This window comes from Musca vetustissima, unplaced genomic scaffold (genome assembly GCF_032173495.1).
Source record: "Musca vetustissima isolate MV318-11 ecotype Yass unplaced genomic scaffold, APGP_CSIRO_Mvet_v1 utg36391, whole genome shotgun sequence".
Lineage (NCBI taxonomy): Eukaryota > Metazoa > Arthropoda > Insecta > Diptera > Muscidae > Musca > Musca vetustissima.
Window position 1 is genome coordinate 53,938 of NW_026879293.1, and position 23,800 is coordinate 77,737.

Below are 23,800 nucleotides of genomic sequence, written 5' to 3' on the forward strand. Positions count from 1 at the left end.
ATGGTATCGATTACTAACAAAAATATTAAACTTTTTCGGTGACACATAGTATAAGTTGTAAATGCTTTGAGCACAGAAAAAATAGCAAGACTCAATAAATAAATCAAAATCAATAATTTAATCCACTCCATATCTTGAATATCCGCAGAAGTCATAAAACGGCGTGGTTATGCTATCGATTACTAACAAAAATATTAAACTTTTTCGGTGACACATAGTATAAGTTGTAAATGCTTTGAGCACAGAAAAACATAAGTTTTTACGTTAATTTGTAAATTAACAAAAATTTTTGTTTATATAAAATTAATATTTTATAAACCTTATAAACGACTGAATAATGAATATTTTTGCATTTGAAATTTTTTGAAACGACTGAACAATGAATATTTTTGCATTTGAAATTTTTTGAAACTAAGTTCAAAAAATTTGTTTTCAATAAAATAAGGGGGTTTTCCCGCAGATGACTTGGTTGCAAATGTTTTGAGCAGCACTGTATATAATAAAAAATAAAAATAGGGGTAAAAGACGGATTTGCCAACATGCGCATACTTTTGCTGGCCACAGTATTAAAACATGCCGTTGTAATTGCGATCGATATTCAGTATACAAAAGAGCTAATATAAATTAAAACAGCAATAAGTATCTATTCCTGATTATCTTAAAATTATTAGCAATTTTCATCTTCATTATAATTACTATTTCTATTTGCTTGCTTGGCCGTCATTTCATGTGTCATAATTTACACATGCCAACAAATATATCAGATTTCGAATATATAAAGTTTTTTTCCGCTCTACCTGAAATGGACATTTTGCCAAAAATCGGGTTTCTGTCCCATAGTGATACATTACAAACTACGTAAAATACTCCACATGTATATACCAAAGCCTATATAAGATCGGACAGTAAGCGAATTCATAGAGAAAACAGTTGCTTCCATTTAGTATAACTCCAATTTTTTGGCGAAAACTAATTGCTTTATATTTTTATGTAGTTTGCATAAGAAAATAGAGCGTCCTTTAAACGCAAACATTATTTATGTGTATTCATTGTCGTTTTAACAGATGCAATTTTTCGTGTGGGTCACACGACGTATACAGTAATCACATATATAAAATTTTAACGTATATATGACATTGATGGCTCGTGTGACAACGTCTTAACCCTTTCAGTGTTTTTGTCGAATATATTCGACATTTAAAATTACTCTCTTTCTTTGCGATTTTTCGGTTATCCTATGTACCGTTACAATTGATGTTTTTGTTTTTGCTGAAAGACAGACAAAACTGTGTGAGGGTTAAAATAAAAATTCCTTTTTTTCTAAACTCTGTGATTTAGATTTTTATTCCGACAAAATTTTTTTTTACACTGAAAGGGTTAATGTAGCCATTTAAGCGAATTTCAAAAACAAAGCCATTTAAGCGAATTTCAACAACAATTTGTAAAATATTTTATTTTATATCGATTTATTTAATTTATTTATTTTTTGGAAAATGCATGTTTGTAATATTTTTAATTTATTAACCCTATGTGACCAAATGTTGCCCACAGGCAGTGTTGCCAATTTAGCACTTTTAGTGATAGATTTAGCACTTTTTAAACTTCTTTAGCACCAAAAAAATTTAACTAGCATCTTTTTAAGTATTTTTATTTTTCTGGAATTTTTCAAAGATTTTGGTATTTTTGGTTTCATTCCAAATAAATTTGTTGTTTTTCAATTTTAAATTTATGCATTGAAATTTCCCTATGCTGTCTAATAATAAAAATATGTCAGTAAATCTGTAAACAAGTAAAAAAGCCCGACCCGGCGATGTAAAAGTCCTCAACCGAAATAGGTCAAATTATTGTCAATTTTGTTAAGAAACGTGCCCGACGTCCCCAAAATGTGTGGTACCGCGCTGTTGGCGCTACCCCGAAACATAGACAAATTTTAATAATTCCTGGTAGGAAGATTTACTGCCCAATGAGAATTCAAAATACAAAATTGAAGCCACTTCGATTGAAAAACGTTTCTAAAGTTATAAAAAACTAGTAATGGAAGTACCGCTCTATGAGAGCTTCTCCGAAACTTGTTTCCACATTGATAATTTTTGATAGAGAGAATTTTTACCCAATGAAAATCCAAATTATCAAATTAGAGCGAATTTTAACAATTTTTAGTATGAAGATTTTCTACCCAGGGAGAACCCATAATACCAAATTAATGCAAATTAGGTTTAAAAACCTATATAAGATCGGACAGTAAGCGAATTCATAGAGAAAACAGTTGCTTCCATTTAGTATAACTCCAATTTTTTGGCGAGGCGAAAACTAATTGCTTTATATTTTTATGTAGTTTGCATAAGAAAATAGAGCGTCCTTTAAACGCAAACATTATTTATGTGTATTCATTGTCGTTATAACAGATGCAATTTTTGGTGTGGGTCACACGACGTATACAGTAATCACATATATAAAATTTTAACATATATATGACATTGATGGCTCGTGTGACAACGTCTTAACCCTTTCAGTGTTTTTGTCGAATATATTCGACATTTAAAATTACTCTCTTTCTTTCCGATTTTTCGGTTATCCTATGTACCGTTACAATTGATGTTTTTGCTGAAAGACAGACTGTCTGAGGGTTAAAATAAAAATTCCTTTTTTTCTAAACTCTGTGATTTAGATTTTTATTCCGACAAAAATTTTTTTTTGACACTGAAAGGGTTAATGTAGCCATTTAAGCGAATTTCAACAACAAAGCCATTTAAGCGAATTTCAACAACAATTTGTAAACAAGGGAATTAAGTTAGCTTCGCCTTTGAAGTTTCATGTTTAATGTTAGTTTGCTGCGTTCCGAAGAAAATATCTTATTTTATATCGATTTATTTAATTTATTTATTTTTTGGAAAATACATGTTTGTAATATTTTTAATTTCTTAACCCTATGTGACCAAATATTGCCCACAGGCAGTGTTGCCAATTTAGCACTTTTAGTGATAGATTTAGCACTTTTTAAACTTCTTTTAATGTTAGTTGTTAGTTTGCTGCGTTCCGAAGAAAATATTTTATTTTATATCGATTTATTTAATTTATTTATTTTTTGGAAAATACATGTTTGTAATATTTTTAATTTCTTAACCCTATGTGACCAAATATTGCCCACAGGCAGTGTTGCCAATTTAGCACTTTTAGTGATAGATTTAGCACTTTTTAAACTTCTTTAGCACCAAAAAAATTTAACTAGCATCTTTTTAAGTATTTTTATTTTTCTGGAATTTTTCAAAGATTTTGGTATTTTTGGTTTCATTCCAAATAAATTTGTTGTTTTTCAATTTTAAATTTGAAATTTCCCTATGCTTTCTAATGATAAAAATATGTCAGTAAATCTGTAAACAAGTAAAAAGACCCGACCCGGCGATGTAAAAGTCCTCAACCGAAATAGGTCAAATTATAGTCAATTCTGTTAAGAAACGTGCCCGACGTCCCCAAAATGTGTGGTACCGCGCTGTTGGCGCTACCCCGAAACATAGACAAATTTTAATAATTCCTGGTAGGAAGATTTACTGCCCAATGAGAATTCAAAATACAAAATTGAAGCCACTTCGATTGAAAAACGTTTCTAAAGTTATAAAAAAACTAGTAATGGATGTACCGCTCTATGAGAGCTTCTCCGAAACTTGTTTCCACATTGATAATTTTTGATAGAGAGAATTTTTACCCAATGAAAATCCAAATTATCAAATTAGAGCGAATTTTAACAATTTTTAGTATGAAGATTTTCTACCCAGGGAGAACCCATAATACCAAATTAATGTAAATTATGTTTAAAAACTTGTTCAGAGCCTAAAAATATTAAATATTGGGGCGTTCCTTTATATGGGCTACACTAAAAAAACGATATTGGAAATGGGATACAATACCAAACATACTAGAAATAGAAATGTACGTGCAAAATTAAAAAAAACAACTGTGTTCAATATTGTGAGCTGTATAGTTATTCAATCAGATAGATGGATTTGGTATAGATTTTTATTCTGGTTAATAATAAATGGGGTCTTATGTGAATATATATTCCTTCCATCTTGTGAGTATAATTATTAACTATAAGCAAAGTTCTTTATATAAATTTTTATCACTTTTGTTTGGCATTATGTAAAAATGTTTGCACTTTCTGTCATTTTTTTTAACAAAACCTAACATTTTTGGCAACACTGCAACCAACATCTCCTGTTTTCCTTTTTATGTGAATTTTAAGCCATTTAGCCGATTTTTATACATGCTTTCTCCAATTTATACATGCTTTCTCCTACATCGCGTTGATCATACAAGAGAATTCGGAGGTATTGTTACCATCACTAGTCCATTTGCTCTTTTTAAAAATATTTAGTGAGAATTCGAAGTGAAATTGTAATAAGTACAAACAATATTTCCATTCGACTCTCTGTAGTTAAATTACTAACCATTACAACTTACACTCTCCAACCAAATTCATTCTTTTTTCTTACACGTCTTCAGTGGTTTTAATAAAGCCTTAAACTTTGAAATCAACTCATCACATTTGTACTAACAAAACACATCTTCTCTTTCCTTTCCAAGCAAAAGAATTTGTGCTGTTATTATTCTCCTTCGTTTATTTCAAATGTCTCTTCGAAGAATTTGCTTGCAATAACAGCAAACACACTTCTACGCCTATTATTCGTTTGGTGTATTTATTGTTGCATTTTTTCCCAACCAAACGATTCTTTTCTGTTTTTTGTTTTGACACTCGCAGTTGTTAAATATATATTGGTCTGTTTCCTTACTAAAACAATCTACCAAGTTTTACTAAATTTTTCGAAAAAAATCGTTATCGTAGTAAAAAGTTGTATATTCCTGTAGGTTCTGGAACATACCATATATCGCTCATTTGCTGTAAGACAGGCATAACTAAAAATACGTGATGCACGATTGTGATATAATAGACCTCATGTTGTGTATAAAATTCATATGAATATCTCTTACACACTTTAATTGAGAAGCTGTAGAAGTTCCTCTGTCCCATATAAGGTGTGAGTAAACTGAAAACCTAAAACGCATTTTCTGTAAAATCGTTTTTTTTAGTTATGCCTGTCTTGCAACAAATGAGCGATGTGTACTAGCATATGTCCGTTACTTCGTTAGCGAATGTGGGAAATATTTAAACATGTCTCAACATATACTGTTTCCACATAAAACTGAAACTGATGTCAGAAGAGCTAATAAACATAAACTACAAAAATTTCGACCATACTTAAAATTTGACTACCATTTATACCTTTGTTCTATTATAGTAGGTATTTCTAAAACTACCACCATATCTCAAGACTACATGCGAATTCTGACCGCAGCAGAATATTTTGTAACATTTATTATCGTAATCTTGTAGTACTTATTTATACAAATAATTCCAAGTTTCATAATTCGAGCTCTGGTGGTTCTACCAAATCCTAATTTTACCCATGTTTGTGTACACATTAGTATAAATTTTCAAAAGTGCCCACCTCAACACTAATACTAATTTCTTAAATTTCCTGCATACCGCGATCCAACACTCCAATAGTAATTTAAACTCCAAATTTCAGGATTCGGTTCACCCTAACTCCAAATTGTACCAAATGTAGTGCTATTTAGTACACATTGGCAGCAAATTCCATACTACATACCCCAATCCTACACCCCAACATTGATACTGAATTTCTCTTCAGCTTTTCGTCTGGGCGTTGATGAATCGTTACTCTTACTCTTTTATTAGTGTTGGTGAAAACACTATTCTACCAACTTTAATACATTTGCATTATTGCACTCTATACTTATTTTTATATTTAATACCTAGCATTTAATATTTGAGCACTACTGTAAAGTAAGTTTTAGGACTGAAATATTAGCTCTGCTTTATCATTGCCCACAGATGTAGACATCTTAACAGATATAGAAATATCATAACAGTTCTATTCTGTTTACCTTTTTTCTTTTCGCGTTCTTTACATTGATCATGTTGAGTATATTTACATCTGAAATTGGCGACGGTAACAGCGATATGCTATCATTAGCATTGTTGTCTCGCTAAAGTTAACTCACTACATTTCTCATTTGCATCTTTCGTTTATTTCATTCTATGCTTCATATCACTGCATTTCTTCGATTCGAACATCCAAACACTCTCCTACTCTTCCACTCAATTATTCATTTTTGAGTTTGAATGGTGCTAGCAAGTCCTGTTGTGTATATCAACGCAGAACCAACTGCTTATGTTTGTGCCTAAGCTGATTGGTTATTGCCGCTGCTGCTGGCTGCAAATGACAGAGAATACATTTGTTACACCAATCCCTAGACTCACACGGCAATGTTTGTGATCAAACATTAAAATTAATAAGCAATGTTATTTCTTATTTTGCTTGATGTGATTCAAGGCCGAGGTGTATTCAAAGTTGTTCTTCTTTATTGAGATGGTATTGAGTTGACATTGATTTCTAATTTAAATCAGAAGCACTCAAAAATAATTAAATATTGCAAATTTATTTGGTTGATGCAAACGAGAAATACCTTGTTGCGATCTCTTCTTTTTTGGCGCTGAAGCAGACAACATTATTTGATAAGTATCGATCCTGCCTGAACTTATGCTTTTCATGCATTTTCAGGAAATTTATTCTTAATAAAAGAAATAAAATTGTGTTATTTTTATATAATTTGGATTTGTTTTTGTTTTATTTTTTTCTTCTTCTAAACTTGCGTTCTTTACGTACATTGTTGGTGCCGAAACCCGGGATTTTCTTTCAGTGATAAAATTATTTAAATTTATTGTGCTATTTTGGTTTTGTTCTTACCTTGCATTTGCATTCTCTTGGTCAGCGAATTGATGATCTTTTTAGCAATTTCGAAAGCCAGTATAGTGAAATATTAAAGAAAATTCACGAGGATGACATTAATGCTTCTGATGTCCCTTACCTACTCTAAGATTTCTACTTTGAATTTTCCGAAAAATATTTCACTTTTAAAGGCAAGCTAATGGATACGTTGTCCCAGCAATCGGTCACATATTCCCCATTATCGAGTACGTTTGTTGGACCCAGCGGTCGTGCTGACACCACAATTGCAGTTGAAGCTAAACTTCCAAAAATATCTTTGCCAAAATTTGCAGGAGATTATATGGAGTGGGTCCCTTTTCGTGACATATATATCTCACTTGTTCATAATAATGAATCCCTCACAAGGATTCAGAAATTTTATTACTTGAAAGGCACACTTGCAGGCGAGGCTGCAAATTTAATAAAGACAATTTCTGCTACTGACGCAAATTACGATTCCGCATGGGAAACTTTAGAATGCAGATACCATAATAAGCGAATGCTTGTGGGGCATTTAGTAGGAAAGCTTTTCAACATTGAGAAATCTGACGGTGGATTTCAATCAATAAAAACATTATTGGATTCTACCAAGGAATGTTTATCTTCCCTAGAAAATTTGGGAATACAAACTGGTAGCTGGGATCCGGTCTTGATCCATTTGATAGCCCAAAAACTGGATTTTCAAACGAGAAAGGATTGGGAACAATCCTTGAAGTCGTCCACAGAAATTCCTACTCGTGGTGAAATGTTTGATTTTCTAGAGAGGATTTTTAGAACTTTAGAATCAATAAAGAATAATTGTCCATCTGTAAACAAAGACAAATTTCAAAAAAATAAGAAAGTATCTTCTCAAAATAAGAAAACTTCCGTCCATTCTGGAAACTTTGCAAAACCGAATCAGATTAAATGTTCTTTTTGTGATAAAAATCACGCTCTGTCGAAATGTTTCAAGTTTCTAGGGCTTTCGTTAACCTTGAAAAACAATTTTATTGCCACAAAAAAAAATGTGTGTAGAAATTGTCTTTCTTTCGGACATAACTATAATAATTGTAGTTCACCATTCCGTTGCATTATTTGCAAACAACAACACCATACTGTACTTCATTAAGACGAAGATGGAATTCAAAATCAATTGACTAATTTACCCTCCTCCTCTGGTGCAAATCGAGACTTAGTTTCTCAAGTTTTTTCTCACAGTGCGAGTTCTTTTCAATCAGTTTTGTTATACACGATTCGGCTTTTAGTTTGTACAGATCGTGGGTACTTTCCATTGAGAGCCCTATTTGACCCTGGGTCCCAGGGCAGTTTGATCACAGAATCTGCTGTACAACTTTTGGGGTTGAAAAAACACAGATCGCATTGTAAGGTAGTAGGAATCGGTAATGACCACACTAATATATCCAAATTCACTGTAAATGTTGACTTATTTTCACGGACGAAAAAGCCGGTGATAAGTTGTTTTGCTTTGGTGTTGTCCAATCTTTCATCGTATACACCTGCGCCTTCTTCAAGGCATATAGTATTACCTGACATAAGTCCTGAGCACCTATTCCATAATACTGATCAGATAGACATGATACTTGGTTCTGACATTTGCGCCAAAATTAAAATCCCAACCGAATCATTTGTACATGACACTTGTTTTTTCAAAATACTTATTTTGGTTGGGTTTTCTCTGGCTCTTCTGACGCTATATCTGCAAGCAGAGTTCATATTCACAACACAAACTTGGAAGTCATACTTCAATCTTTTTGGGAACAAGAAGAGGTAGGCTTCGAAAGGGATTTCACGAATGAAGAATCTCTTTGTGAGACCCATTTTTCATCAACTACTACTAGAACTGAGTCTGGGCGTTATATGGTACATTTGCCATTTAAGACCCTGTTGTATGACAAAATTTCCCTAAACTGAAGAACAAAATCATTAGCGCCTTCAAAAGGCTACGGCAACTTGAAATTTCCTTTTCGAAGCGCCCTTCCTTGGAAGTAAACTATAAATCTTTTATGGCCGAGTACGAAACGTTATGTCATATGACCAAAATTGGAACATATCCAAGAGATATTCGCCAAAATTCGTACTTCTTACCTCACCATGGGTTTTTAAGGAAGACAGTACTACCACGAAGTTTATAGTAGTTTTTGACGGTAGTAGTCATCTGAAGGATTTCAAATCGCTTAATGAGGAACTGTCTCCAGGCCCTGCTCTACAAAACGATTTGCCTGCAGTACTGACTCAGTGGAGGAAACACAAAATATCCTTTTGCGCAGACATAGAAAATATGTTTCGTCAAATTGATATTTGTCCTAATCATCGCCGATTTCAACAAATACTTTGGCGATATTATCCATTTGACGAAATATCAATTTACGAGCTAAATACAGTTACCTACGGTACTGCCCCTGCTCCATATTTAGCAATACGGGTTCTACGCCAGCTTGCACAAGATTACAAGTCCGATTACCCACAGGCTTCTCAAGCTCTTCTGTCTGATTCATATGTCGATGACATATTATCCGGAGCTGAAATGGTGGATGATGCTATTCAGTTACAGAAGAACTTGTGCTTTATTTTGGAGCAAGGGGGATGTAAACTTCGGAAGTGGATATCGAATTCCAATGATCTTTTGAAGGAAATCCCGGAAGATTATAGAGAACCTTCTCTCACGTTAGATTTTGACCGTGGTGACACGGTTAAAACTCTTGGGAGAATAAACTTGATTGGGATGTAGATATCCCAGACTTTATTCGCAACCAATGGTTGAAATACCGTTTGTCATTACCCGAACTAGCCAATTTAAGAATACCACGGTATTTGCAATGGTCAAAAGGAGCTAAAATTGATTTGCATTGTTTTTGTGATGCTGTCAATATTCTACAGGCAAAATCAAAAGTTTCACCCATAAAGACAGTCACTATACCTCGACTTGAATTGTGCGCTGCTACTCTTTTGGTAAGCTTAACAGAAAGGGTAAAAACCTCATTGAAAACACTGTCCATCGGTACAATCTGTTACTGGAGTGATAGCTCCACAGTTTTGTCTTGGATCCGTAAATCACCCTCCAATTGGAATGTTTATGTAGCCAATAGAGTGACAAAAATTCAGAGATATTCCAAACCTGTAGATTGGAGATACGTTCCAACTGCAGTTAATCCGGCTGACTGTGCCTCCCGAGGTATTCTTCCCAAAGATCTCTTGGAAAATGAGACTTGGTGGCATGGGCCAAAATTCTTATATGAATCTCCAACATTGTGGCCAGAAAACCTTTCAAACTTATGTACTCTGGAAGAACAAAAGAAAGATAAGGTATCTTCCCATAATTCTAGGACAATTTCGTACCCTGATATACTATCAAAATTTTCAAGTCTAAAGACATTTTTAAGAATTACAACTCTTTGTCTCCGTTTTGTCCACAATTGTAAAAATGTCAAAGATAAATGTATAACATCTTTGACTTTATCAGAGACAAACAAGTCTCTTCTCATTTTTGTAAAACTTACACAAATTGTGGACTTCAGGGAGGAGATTTCACTCCTTTCAAAAAACGGTGAAATCAAAAATCCTCATATTTTAAAATTAATGCCATTTTTGGATGATGATGGTATTATTAGGGTGGGGGTCGTCTACAGAATTCGTCTTTACCAATCTACCAATCTTATTGGCAAAATCTAATCCTTTGGCTAAACTGATTATTTTAGATTCCCATGAAAAGACGCTCCATGGTGGCCTGACATTGACAATGTCATATGTGAATAGGAAATTCTGGATAATTTCTTGAAATACATTGGCGAAATCGGTGATTCACAAGTGTATTCGCTGCTTTAAATATAGTGCCAAAACATCTCAGCAAATCATGGGTAATCTTCCAAATGTCAGACTCAATGTCACCAGAGCATTTCGTCATATTGGAGTTGATTATGCCGGACCTATACCTATGAAGACTTCGTCGTTAAGGTCCGCATCCACGACTAAGGATTACATATGTCTCTTTGTTTGTATGGTGACCAAAGCCATACATTTAGAGGCGGTCTCTGGTCTTACAACGAGTGCATTTCTTGCTGCCTTCCGTCGCTTCACATCAAGAAGAGGTGTTTGCACAGACCTTTATTCGGACTGTGGCACTAACTTTATCGGTGCATCGAAGGAGCTAAAAGTGATTTACAACATCAACTCAAAATCATTGCCAGATGACTTGCGCCAAGCGTTGAGTTTAGAAGGAACTAACTGGCATTTTATTCCACCTGCCTCCCCTAATTTTGGTGGTCTATGGGAGGCAGGAGTAAAATCAACGAAATATCATTTAAAACGCATAATGCACGATAAATTGTTAAATTTCGAAGAGCTTTGTACATTACTGTGTCAAATAGAGAGCTGCTTAATTCTCGACCGCTGGCCCCCTTATCATCGGATCCCACCAATTGCGATGCACTTACACCAGCGCATTTTCTGATTGGAGAACCAACAAAATGTATACCTGAGGAATCACTTTTGGACTCTAACATAAATCAACTTACTCGTTGGAAAAGCGTGGAAAAGCTAAAACAGCACTTTTGGAAAAGGTGGAGAAACGAATATTTAAACCGGCTGCAGGCACGTCCAAAATGGTTAAAACCAAAACAGAGGCAAAAGTTGGTGATTTGGTACTGGTTGCTGACGAAAGATGCGGTCCTGGTCAATGGTTACTGGGCCGAATTCATGAGATACATCCCGGAACAGATGGACACATTAGGGTTGTATCGGTTCATACCAAAAATAAAATAATTAAACGTCCTATCACTAAAATTTCTTTTCTTCCAGGAAATGACCATCAGATCATTGAAAATCTTCCAGGAAATGTCCATCAGATAATTGAAAGTCCATGTCCAGAAAATGAACATCAATTTACTGAAAGTTCCGCTAATCCTGAAGTCTAAACCTTACATACCTCCATTATATGGAGAATGGATTACCAAACGCTGTGAGTCGGAGCATAGCGGAGTTCCAAAAACTCGACTAAAATACTCCCATCGTTAGGCCTCTTATCATCACCACCATCTAAAAACATCCGTTCTTCGTGGGGGGAGAATGTTGGTGAAAACATTATTCTACCAACTTTAATACATTTGCATTATTGGACTCTATACTTATTTTTATATTTAATACCTAGCATTTAATATTTGAGCACTACTGTAAAGTAAGTTTTAGGACTGCAATATTAGCTCTGCTTTATCATTGCCCTTAGATGTAGATACCTTAACAGATATAGAAATATCATAACAGTTCTATTCTGTTTACCTTTTTTCTTTTCGCGTTCTTTACATTGATCATGTTGAGTATGTTTACATCTGAAATTGGCGACGGTAACAGCGATATGCTATCATTAGCATTGTTGTCTCGCTAAAGTTTCATTCTATGCTTCATATCACTGCATTTCCTTGATTCGAAAATCCAAACACTCTCCTACTCTTCCACTCAATTATTCTTATGACACTCATTTTTGAGTTTGAATGGTGCAAGTCCTGTTGGGTATATCAACGCAGAACCAACTGCTTATGTTTGTGCCTAAGCTGTTTAGTTATTGCCGCTGCTGCTGGCTGCAAATGACAGAGAATACATTTGTTACACCAATGCCTAGACTCACACGGCAATGTTTGTGATCAAACATTAAAATTAATAAGCAATGCTATTTCTTATTTTGCTTGATGTGATTCAAGGCCGAGGTGTATTCAAAGTTGTTCTTCTTTATTGAGATGGTATTGAGTTGACATTGATTTCTAATTTAAATCAGAAGCACTCAATAATAATTAAATATTGCAAATTTATTTGGTTGATGCAAACGAGAAATACCTTTTTGCGATCTCTTCTTTTTTGGCGCTGAAGCAGACAACAGGTTCGTTCGTGTACTCAATAATTTGTACGAATTTGTACAAATTATTACAAAATGTTGTTCGTTTACCCAAAAGTCCAGTAAAAGAGAGTGAATTGAGAGAGCAGATTTGACAGTTGTGTTACTGAGTATTTGCAAATTTTTACAAGGAAAATTTACTCAGTAAGAATTTTCTTGTACCATCAGCTGATATTTAATCAGCTGTTTTGTTATGTTTTGTAAACAAACAAAAAATTGTTCTCAAGAAAAATGATTGTTTTGTGAATTTTATTTTGATTTTGTATCATTAAATACCAAAATGGATGAAGAAAACGCAAGTATTTAAAAATAAGGTAATACAAGAGTAATTGGCGAACGATTTTTTAGGTTCCAAATCCAAACAAAAAAGTGTGTATCCCTAACATGTCTGGAACACCATCGGTTATGTCCACCCCAATGTCAATTGCAGATACAGGAATAACAGGTCACAACCCTTTTAAATGTTTGTTGGGAACAAACAACATCAATTTTCCGCTTGTTATCCATTTTTCTAATAAAAATGCTGTTTTTTAGTTTGCGCCAATTTGTTTGTTGTTTTAATCAGCTGTGTCGAAACAATCTTTTTACTGGATGTTGTTCGTTTACTTTTTGCAGTTTTCTCTCTTGAAAAGGAAAACATCGTATTTACTCTCTGCAAATACTTACTGAGTAAATATTACTGGGAAAGTAAACGAACGAACCTAACATTATTTGATAAGTATCGATCCTGCATGAACTTATGCTTTTCATGCATTTTCAGGAAATTTATTCTTAATAAAAGAAATTGAATTGTGTTATTTTTATATAACTTGGATTTGTTTTTTTTTTTTTATTTTTTTCTTCTTCTAAACTTGCGTTCTTCACGTACAATTAGTATAGCGATATAAAAATTGTTTAACAATTATATCTGTAGTGTTTGTGTTTTGGATGTTGCTTTTTGGACAACTGCACCCTATAATTCACATTCACCTTCTTAACAATACCAAACAATTGGTAGATTTAACTAAATTTGAGGACATTTTGAAGAAATATGTTGTGGTATTTTTAGAGTAGTAACCTTGGGGAAGTTTCCTTAAATTTTCTCGCACTCGTACTACTTCAAAATATACATTTTTTTACAATTTTGTCAATATTTGGAATTATTTGCTTTTGAGCTACAGCAATCTTTGTTGGATTTCAACTTTTGTTGCCCCATACTTTGTTGTATATTGCGGCATTTTCATATATTATATATATACGAAATATATATACCTATTGCTATAGATCCACCAATTTCACAATCTCCACCAAATTGTAATAATTATATTCCACATAACAACTTCTCTTCACCTTCCGCTTCGAATACTGTGCAGTCCCCCACTCCTATAGTTGTTTCAGATTTTCAAAATTCTTCCCCCACCAATAGCTACACCAATACACCTGTCGATAATCATAGTCTTGTTGTTTCACCTATCGACATTGAAGTTTTTGTTGGAGATTTCCTATTTAGGACCACGGTGAGGATCATGACATCGTCCTGTTCTTGGAAAATTTTTGTTCCTGTTCTTGGACAATCCTCCGACTTTTACAAATTTCAAAAGTCGAGTATCGAATTATCGCACCAGTTTTCAGAACAAAAACCGGAGAATCCTTCCCTAGATAGAAATGTGCTTTTTGGGAAGAGCAGTTGTTAACATAGGATCTGTTGTAAGTAAGAGATTTAAAAATATATTTGGCATTTCGGTCCATTTTAAGAGATCCAAATCTGCCCCAAGAGAACTTTTTTCTCTTAAGACGTCTTCCCCTAAGCAAAACATTAGTCCGGTCTAATGCCAAGGGGAATTTGTTTTCGCATCCACCCATATCGACATTGAAATCTAAAATTCATAAATTAGATTTAGCAGATACCTTTGACGGCAGCCCAATAGCTTTGCTACTTGGATAGATGCTGACCGTTTCAATTCCTGCCACCTAATCTCGCACCCATAATAGAAATCGATCACCCTATGGAACTCCACCGTGTGTTCCAGAACATGCACTTCACACATACACTTCACCTCTGAAATTACCTTCTTTTCTGGTTCTCACTTGAATTGAAATTTTCGAACTTCTGCACAACAAAAACAACATGTCAACATGGTACTTTGCAGAAATATTGTTGCCATACGATATAAATTGTATTAGTTTTTTAACATTGTTTGTCATTTTTTAGTAATTTCGTTAATTTTATTATTATTATTTAATCAGTAGTGTTGGCGGGTTATTTGTTTTTGTTTTTGCAAAATAGTCAGTCGAAACTACCCAGCTAACAATTTTTCCGAATTTTTTTTTTTCAGAAATTTGTGCGATTTTTCTAAAATTTTCTTAGAAATTCGACCGACTTTCTTTCAAATTTCCTGTAGAATTTCTGCACATTTTCATGTGCATTTTGCCAAAAATCTCACATTTTCATAAGAAATATCCCCAACGGAGAGTAGATTCTCTATATTTGTGGCTTATTTTCTGCTCCACAAGGATAAATCGTGGTGGGTTTTTATTTTTGTTGTTGTCATGTTCATACGAAGTACACATGAAACTGACTTTTTCTCTTTCGTTGCATGTTCACATATTCACCTTATGAATATGGTGGCCAATACTAAAGGAACTTAAATTGCAAAGATAACATTGTCAAAAAACATAACTTGTTAGTTGGTTGGAAAAAATACAAGGCATAAACTCAAAATTCATTTTGAAGTTAATAATAATGTATGGGAAAGGAAATCGTCTAAATTTTTGCTTGGACAAAACTAAAACAACTCTTCTGTACAAATGAATGAGCTCTGAGGTTTTGTGCTTTTACCTTTATAATTACTATGTTTTGGTTTCTACACCTATTTCGAATCATATAGATAATTTTTAAAATATATATTTGTCTGTTTTCGATTTTGACTTAATGCAACAACATATAAAAATGGGTAGAAACCTATAAAACAGCGGAATTAGTGAGATGGTTATCGTTGGATATAACCTTAGGAACAGAGCATAGACGATCTGTGATTACATTTCTACATACCCGGATACCGTCAAGAAAGCTATTTATTTCCTGAAAATCGGTTTTCGCATGGACTCATATCAATTGGAATCCGACTCAATGGAGTAATATTATGTTCTCGGATGTATTAAAGTTTAATATTTAAGGCTCAGGCGTGAACAAATTTGCCGTGAGAAGGCATAAAAATTAAAGTCTCAGGACTCAGTATTGCAAGGGTACTGGGAGGCATTAAGGCGGGTCACTAAAGACATTTAAACCTTCGTAAAAACTAATTTTCTAAATGAAATGAAAAATATTTATATGTATTTATTTAAAAGGTGAGAAAAATCGAAAACCGCTAAAATTTTCCAAAAAAATATTATGGAGAATATCTGCATTTCCGCGAATATAGTTTTGAGCTATTTTGATTGCACCACGTCGTATCATTCCTTTAAGCTTTCATTTGTCAGTTACTGAAAATCTTCAAAATATTTTATTTTTTGGCAATTGGACTGACATTGTATTGAATGTACACGTTTTCCATGGAACCTACCTACATTTTGGAACAAATGCAAGGATGGAAAATCAGAAGGCATTCTGCATCGAGTTCGCTTCCATTCAGGGAATTTTGATTCAAAGATAGATGCCCTAGGTTTGATAATAATAACATTCCATAGGAAGATATTGGTCCTTAAAATACCTAAAATGTTGCTATGCCACGAGAAATATCAAATCAGGTAGTGCCATTATATATGGCGGTTATATGCTTAATCGTTGGTCAATGTCTTTGAACTTATAAACACAAAACCTCACATATATCCGATACCAAAATGTGTAGATAACTAATATAATAAGATATTTTGAATTGAAATTTTTTTCTGACTTTCCTTTTCTTTGCAAAATGTGACTATTAAACTGGAATAAGAACAACTATAAATAGATAAACAAATAAAAAAATGTATAATATCTAATATGAAGGATTACTGGTGTTATTAACAATGTTGTGTCAAATGTTGTTTTCCGTTTTAGTAAAAATTGAATTCATGGAAAATAAATGAAACGTACTACAATGGCACATATAATTAAATTCTTCCCCAATATATTTACTTGACTTCCTAATAACGGTAGCCTAATATTAATTAAGCTTTTTATTAGATGTCCTCATTTTATATATCGGTAGTTGACATGTTGTTGTCGCTTGAAAGTCACATGTTCAAAACGAATTAGTAACATCATGAGTCTCTATTTTATAATTAATGTTTTTGACTGCTTTTTTACTGAAAAACGGAATAATGGGGAGTACCGTTATATTCAATTCCATTTATTAACAAAAAAAAACTCCTCATTGGGTTACAAATTGATAGAAGGCGTATAATAAAGTATCTTATCAAATTTTAATATTACAAAATAAAAATTCCCTAACGCACATTTTTCTAATTCTTACATATATGCTAAACAAACCGTAATGTTAATTTGTGAGATATCAACTCGATGCTGTAAGCGAGCCAGAATATAATTCTTTTATTCCAAAGAACAAAAATATTGCAGCAATTTAATTTTAAAATTATGTGGTGAGATTGACCAGACTTTCAAAGCGTTCAAAAAGAATTTGAGAATTTCTGTTAGAATGCAAAAATCGGAAATTATAAGCAATATAGTTAGGTATACCATGTTTCATGGTTTTATAGAAAAAATATAAGCATCGAACATGGAAGTAGTCATCAAAAGAACATCCAAGAAACTCTTTTTTTCGTAAAGATTATAGTCACGATTGCAGTGTTTCCCATAAACGTATTTTAAACAACTACGTAACCTGTCTAAATGGGTGTTATCAGTGCCAGAATAAACCTCCATTCCATATAGAAAAACAGACATTAATAAAGAATGACCAAGTTTGTATTTAATGTGGAATGGTAAAAAATTGTTGACATTGTACAAACTCCTGAGGCAAAAATTAACTTTTGAACAAATGTTCGCAAGAAATTGTTGGCAAACTTCTGAGGCAAAAATTAACTTTTGAACAAATGTTCGTAATATGGGATGAACATTTTAGATTACAATCAATATCAAAGCCAAGACAAGTCACGGACTGCGAAGAATTAATTGATTTCCCCTGCACGCATATACTTCGCTGAATAGGTATATCACGACCACTTTGGCAAATAATTAACTTTGTTTTATCAACATTGATATTAATACAGTTGCGTGAAGCCCAACTGCAAATTCGACCAATATCACTATCAAGTGCAGAAATGGAACCATTTATGTCAAGACATGGACTAGATATAAACAACCCGAAATCGTCCGCATATATATTCAAAGAAGAATGCTGAACACATCCACAAACATCATTAACGTATAACATAAAAAGGAGTGGACCTAAAATTGAGCCCTGTGGAACACATGACGAAATATCGCAAACGCAAGAAGAATTACCGTCGTATACAATTTTTTGAGAGCGGTTGGAGAGGAATGAGGACACAAGATTGCAAGACGGAAGAGAAAAATTAAAAAGATTAAATAGCTTGGAGCGGAGAATACAGTGATTGATAGAATCAAAAGCTTAGACCTTTCTAATGCCTAATATACTAGGAAACTTTTTATCAACCGAGCGACGGATGTCATCAGTTAGTCGAAGCATTAATGAGGTTGTGCTGTGATGTTTTCTAAAACCTAATTGACAGACATTAACCAACGAAAATTCATCCAGGTGTTCCCAAATTTGGTTTTTGAGCAAAACATCAAGAACCTTTGACAGTGAGGGTAGAATAGAGATTGGGCGACACAGTTTAATCCAGTAGTGCCTTTTTTCAGTAAAGGGTGCACTTTGGCTACCTTCAAAGCAGACGGAAATGTAATAGTTAATCGTGTTAAAAAGGTGTAAAAAATGATGTTGCAAATAAGGAAACACAAGCTTAAGGAAACGTAACGGAATTTGATCGAAGCCTATAGCATTGGACTTAACCCTATATATTGCACTAGTGAGCTCATTTATATCGACATTGTGAAAATTGAAAATATTAGAACGAGGCATAGTCATAGAAGTGTTGTAAGAAATAGTAATATTAGCACCATTATTGGAGGTAAAAAAATATTTAAATGATCTAAATCTATATCACAGTTATTGTTATCACAGTGTGTCGCTTCAATCAGAAATCCTAGACCATAAAGTACGAAGATTATCAATAACACTAAATATAATTTTACTAAATTGACGCTTGGCTTGTCGAACAACTTTACGAGCAATATTTTTATATTTCTTATACACCTGTTTATTGTAATCTGTAGAATTCTCAATAAGGGCACTAAAAGCTAAGTCCCTATTTCTGATTGCAGAAAGAACTTCTGGCCGACTGAACCATCGATTTGAATTTGTTCTAATTAATCTATTTTTTTCTGGGTTTCAAAAAGATATTGCAAAGTGCTATTCAAATAGTTCAGCTGCAAATCAGAACTGTTCGTATTGTACAAAAAAGAGAAGTTAATAAAATTTATGTCAGATATTAAGTTATCAAAAATTATTGAATTGTAATCACGAAATGTTACATCACGAAATCTTTCATTGATTGTACGTAGTGTGGCAAACGCGTGATTGGAATTAAGCGCAGTGAAATTAAACTGACTACTCTTATATCACTAACTAATGCATAGTCAATGAGCGAATATGAATTCCAATGAAGATCAATGTGAGTTGGGTTTATTATTGTGTACAACCGACAAATTACACCTGGAAAGAAGATTAGAAAGGGAGTCAAAGTTTCTACGACCAGAAATATCGAAGTTAAAATCACCAACAATAACAATATCTTTATATATATCCACAAGTTCAGATTCCAAAGAATTAATATCACCAGTGGGCAAGTATACAACACCAATAATCAAGCTAGATGTACCTGAATTTACATGCAGAAAAAGAGCTTCACATACACCAGGTTTTGATATCTTTGAAACAATTTTAGATTTCATAGGAGAAGAAATATATAATGCGACGCCTCCTCCACGACGACCTACACGATCATAACGAATTATCTTATATCCCGGTACATGAACAGCTTTGTTGGTAATATGGGATTTAAACCAAATTTCAACCACACCATATGTAACAAATTAGATTAAAAAAAAAAAAATAATTTCATCAAATTTTATCGAGATTTCGCATTGAAAACCCCGATATTAATAGTATCAGCGTTAGAGCAAAATTTTCTTATAAAAGCATCATCGCTGATAATCTCATTACATTACGTGAAACCATAAATGAAAATTAGAAAAATGTGCGTTAAAGACAAGTAATTAATTATAAACATCTTAAAAATCATTATATCGAAATCTTAAAATGAAATAAGCTGATTACAAAAAAAAAAAAATAAATAAATAAAATTACATAAAAGATAGCAACTACTGTAAATACCGTGCTGTTCTATCGATTATCAAACAAGCGATAGGACAGCACGGTATGCTAACCCTCCCTGCCCTACCATATCTAAACAAATTATCTACATTATTGGATATTAATTATCTGCTAAATCGAATCTATTACACGGGACACTGCGACGACCAAGTTGCCTTCTTAGAAAAGCTTTATCTTCAAAGGGCACATCATTAATATTTTCCGACGTCACAAACTTTGTAGAGCCGCACTATAAGTCTAAAACCTTTAATTTCCTTATCCTTGAGAGCACGGCGGCAAGAATTCTTAATTTTAATTGCAGCCGGAGGCAAATTATCATTGAGATAAATGCGGGAATCAATAGCTGTAGGGATAACTTGGCCGAGTTTAAGATTCTTGCTTGCCATATATTTTTTCATAACTTCATCTCGTTTTAATATAGAGCAACATTTTATTAGAAGAGTTTTTTTTTTCGTTTTCCCCAGCCAAAAACAACATCGCTTTCGCCCAATGATACTCCAAGAACTTGGGGTATTTTAACGGAGATAACAACAGGCTCCACATTTGTTGGCAAGCGGCTCACTAAAATATCAGTGCGATAAAGCTGGTGTCGGATTTTGCGCATATCTTGGTTCAATTGCCCTATTCTTTTCTCGACTTGATTTTGACATTTTCGCTTTAGTTTTTTTTGTTCTACAAGTTCCTTCGATGTTATTATACAGCTGTCAATTTCATTTTTCACGGTAAGCGGTATAGTTGCGATTAATTCGTCAACTTTTTTGGTTAACTTATCGATACTATCCCAGATTTTTGCAGAACTACTGTCTCGATTAAGGCATGAACATGACTCACACTTCCAGAAAATTGAGCCACTGTTTTTTATAAGGAGATCATACGAGCTTTCATTTAAATTTGTACATTTATCTCTATGGTACCAATTTTCACAGACATAACAACAAATACTTATGCAGCTTTTTGTTATGTCGCATAGGGCAAAAATATAACTTTGCGGGGTGTTATTATTGGATTTAACATTTGGTGTCAGAAGTGGGATAATGCCATTGGACAACGAGGAATATAGGCAGTTTGCAAAGTTGATTGCTGATGCTCTGCAACAATCTGTTAGCGCCACGACGGCGCAAGGGCTCGGTGGCGATGGATCACGAACAGCAAGTACGGCTGTATCCATTCCGCCCTACAAGAGTGCAGATGGAACTTTGGTGAAAGATTACTTCGAACAATGCGAATGGGCATTGCAATTGGGCCGTGTACCGAACAGCGAGTACAAGAAGTTTTTGTTAGTTCACATGGGCATGGAGCTTAATAATGCTCTTAGGACGCTGGTCAGCCCGAGTTCACCATGCGACATTGAATATGATGTGATCAAACAAAAGTTGTGTGATCATTTTGATGGCAAAAAGAACAATTATGCAGAAAGCGTCAAATTTCGCAACATCGTCCAAGGAAAGGAAGAGACGATAGCAGCATATTCATTACGGCTACGCCAAGCGGCAGCGCATTGTGAGTATGGTGAATTTTTAGACAGAATGTTGACGGAACAACTACTCTGCGGCCTTGAGGCACGGAATATATGTGATGAAATAATTGCAAAGGAGCCGACCACATTTAATGCAGCTTATGACATTGCAACAAGATTGGAAGCTTCACATAAATCGGCTAGCGAAATGAAAGCGGGTAGCCAGTATAACAATGTTGATGATACGACGCTCAAAGTGGGGTTCAGCAATGTAAAGTTCAAGGGGGCTCAAATGCAGTTGCTGGCGATAAGTGTCAAGGTTGTGGTGGACTGCACACAAGAGATAGTTGCAGATTTCGGAATGCTGTGTGCTTTGCGTGTAAAAACAAAGGTCATATTTCAAAAGTTTGTAAGTCAAAAACGTATCAGGTGGAGTCTGACTACAAATCGGACTCAGATTCGGATGCCGTACAGTGCTACGCATGGAAAATAAGGTTAAGAAGCATGTTTTAAATGTACGCATTGAAAATGCTACAATTCCAATGGAGCTAGATACGGGATCTCCCTGTGGAATTGTGGGTGAGACGACCTTATGTAGAATAAAGAAGAATGCAAAGCTTATAAAAACAGAGAGGCAGTTCACTAGTTACAGCGGTCATAAGGTGCCATGTCTCGGACGTATAGCAGTCAACGTTCAAATTGGCTCTAAAACAAAGAAGTTAAATTTAAATGTTGTGAAAGGAAATTGTGATTCGCTGCTGGGAAGAGAATGAATTGCGCATTTTGTAGAAGAAATTGATTTCAAGAAAGCATTTGGTACGGACGCTATTCATTCCATCAAGACGACAAACAAACAATTAAGCGAGAAGGAAAACGATGTTCTACGCCATTTACTAAAAGAATACGACGATGCATTTGGTGAAGTTGCTGGTAAGTTGAACATGCCACCTGTCAAAGCTAATTTTGCACCAGAAGCCAAACCCGTATTCGCTCGTGCTCGAGAAATCCCGTTTGCTTTGAGGGACAAATATGCAGCGGAGATAGACAGGAAATTGGAAGCCGGTCTCTATAAAAGGGTCGAATTTTCTGATTGGGCTTCAACAACGCATGTGGTGGTAAAGAAGAACGGCAAAATTAGAATCACGGGTAACTACAAGCCCACATTCAATCCGAGAATTATTATAGATGAGCATCCAATACCGAAACCGGAATTTTTGTTTAATAAGATGAGAGGTGCCAAATTAGTTTGCCTTTTGGATATAACGGATGCTTACTCTCACTTACAAATTGATGACGAACTGGCCCACGCATTGACACTGAATACACCCACCCATGGATTGATTAGACCATTAAGAGCTGTGTACGGAGCTGCGAATATCCCTGCGGTTTGGCAGCGAACGATGGAAGCTGTGCTACAAGGTATTTCTAATGTATGTAACTTCTTTGATGACATACTCGTGTATGCGGAAACATTTGAAAAACTTATGAGTGCTCTCGAAAAAACGTTAGAACGTTTGCGGTGCAAAGGGCTTAAACTGAATCGAGCTAAGTGTGTATTTGCAGCATCATCAGTTGAATTCCTGGGGCATAGAATTGACGGAGAAGGTATACACAAGTCTGACATGCACGTTCAAGCTATAAAGGATACACCGAAACCAAAGACGCATGATGAGTTGCAGTTATTTCTTGGGAAAGCCACTTACTACGGCTCGTTTATTCCCAACTTATCATCCAGAGCTAGACCATTGCGAGAGGTGCTCTCTAAGAAACCATTTCAGTGGAATGCGGAAGCTGAGAGGTCGTATAGGGATTTGAGGAATGCGCTTATGTTCGACCAGGTGTTGATACCGTATGACCCTCAGTTACCCCTGGTACTAGCAACTGACGCAAGCAAGACGGGTCTAGGCGCGGTGTTGTCGCATAAAACAGAAGATGGAAAAGAGCGACCAATAGCATATGCTAGTAGGACATTGTCGGCCACGGAAAGGAAATACCACAGATTGATAAAGAGGCTCTGGCCATTGTGTGGGCAGCACAAAAGTTCTTCCTGTACATGTATGCGAAGCATTTCACATTGATAACGGACCATAAGCCATTGACACAGATTTTGCACCCGGACAAGAGCCTTCCCACGCTTTGTATTAGTCGAATGGCAAATTATGCGGATTATTTGTCGAATTTTAATTTTGATATCTTCTTCAGAGATACTAAAGCTAAT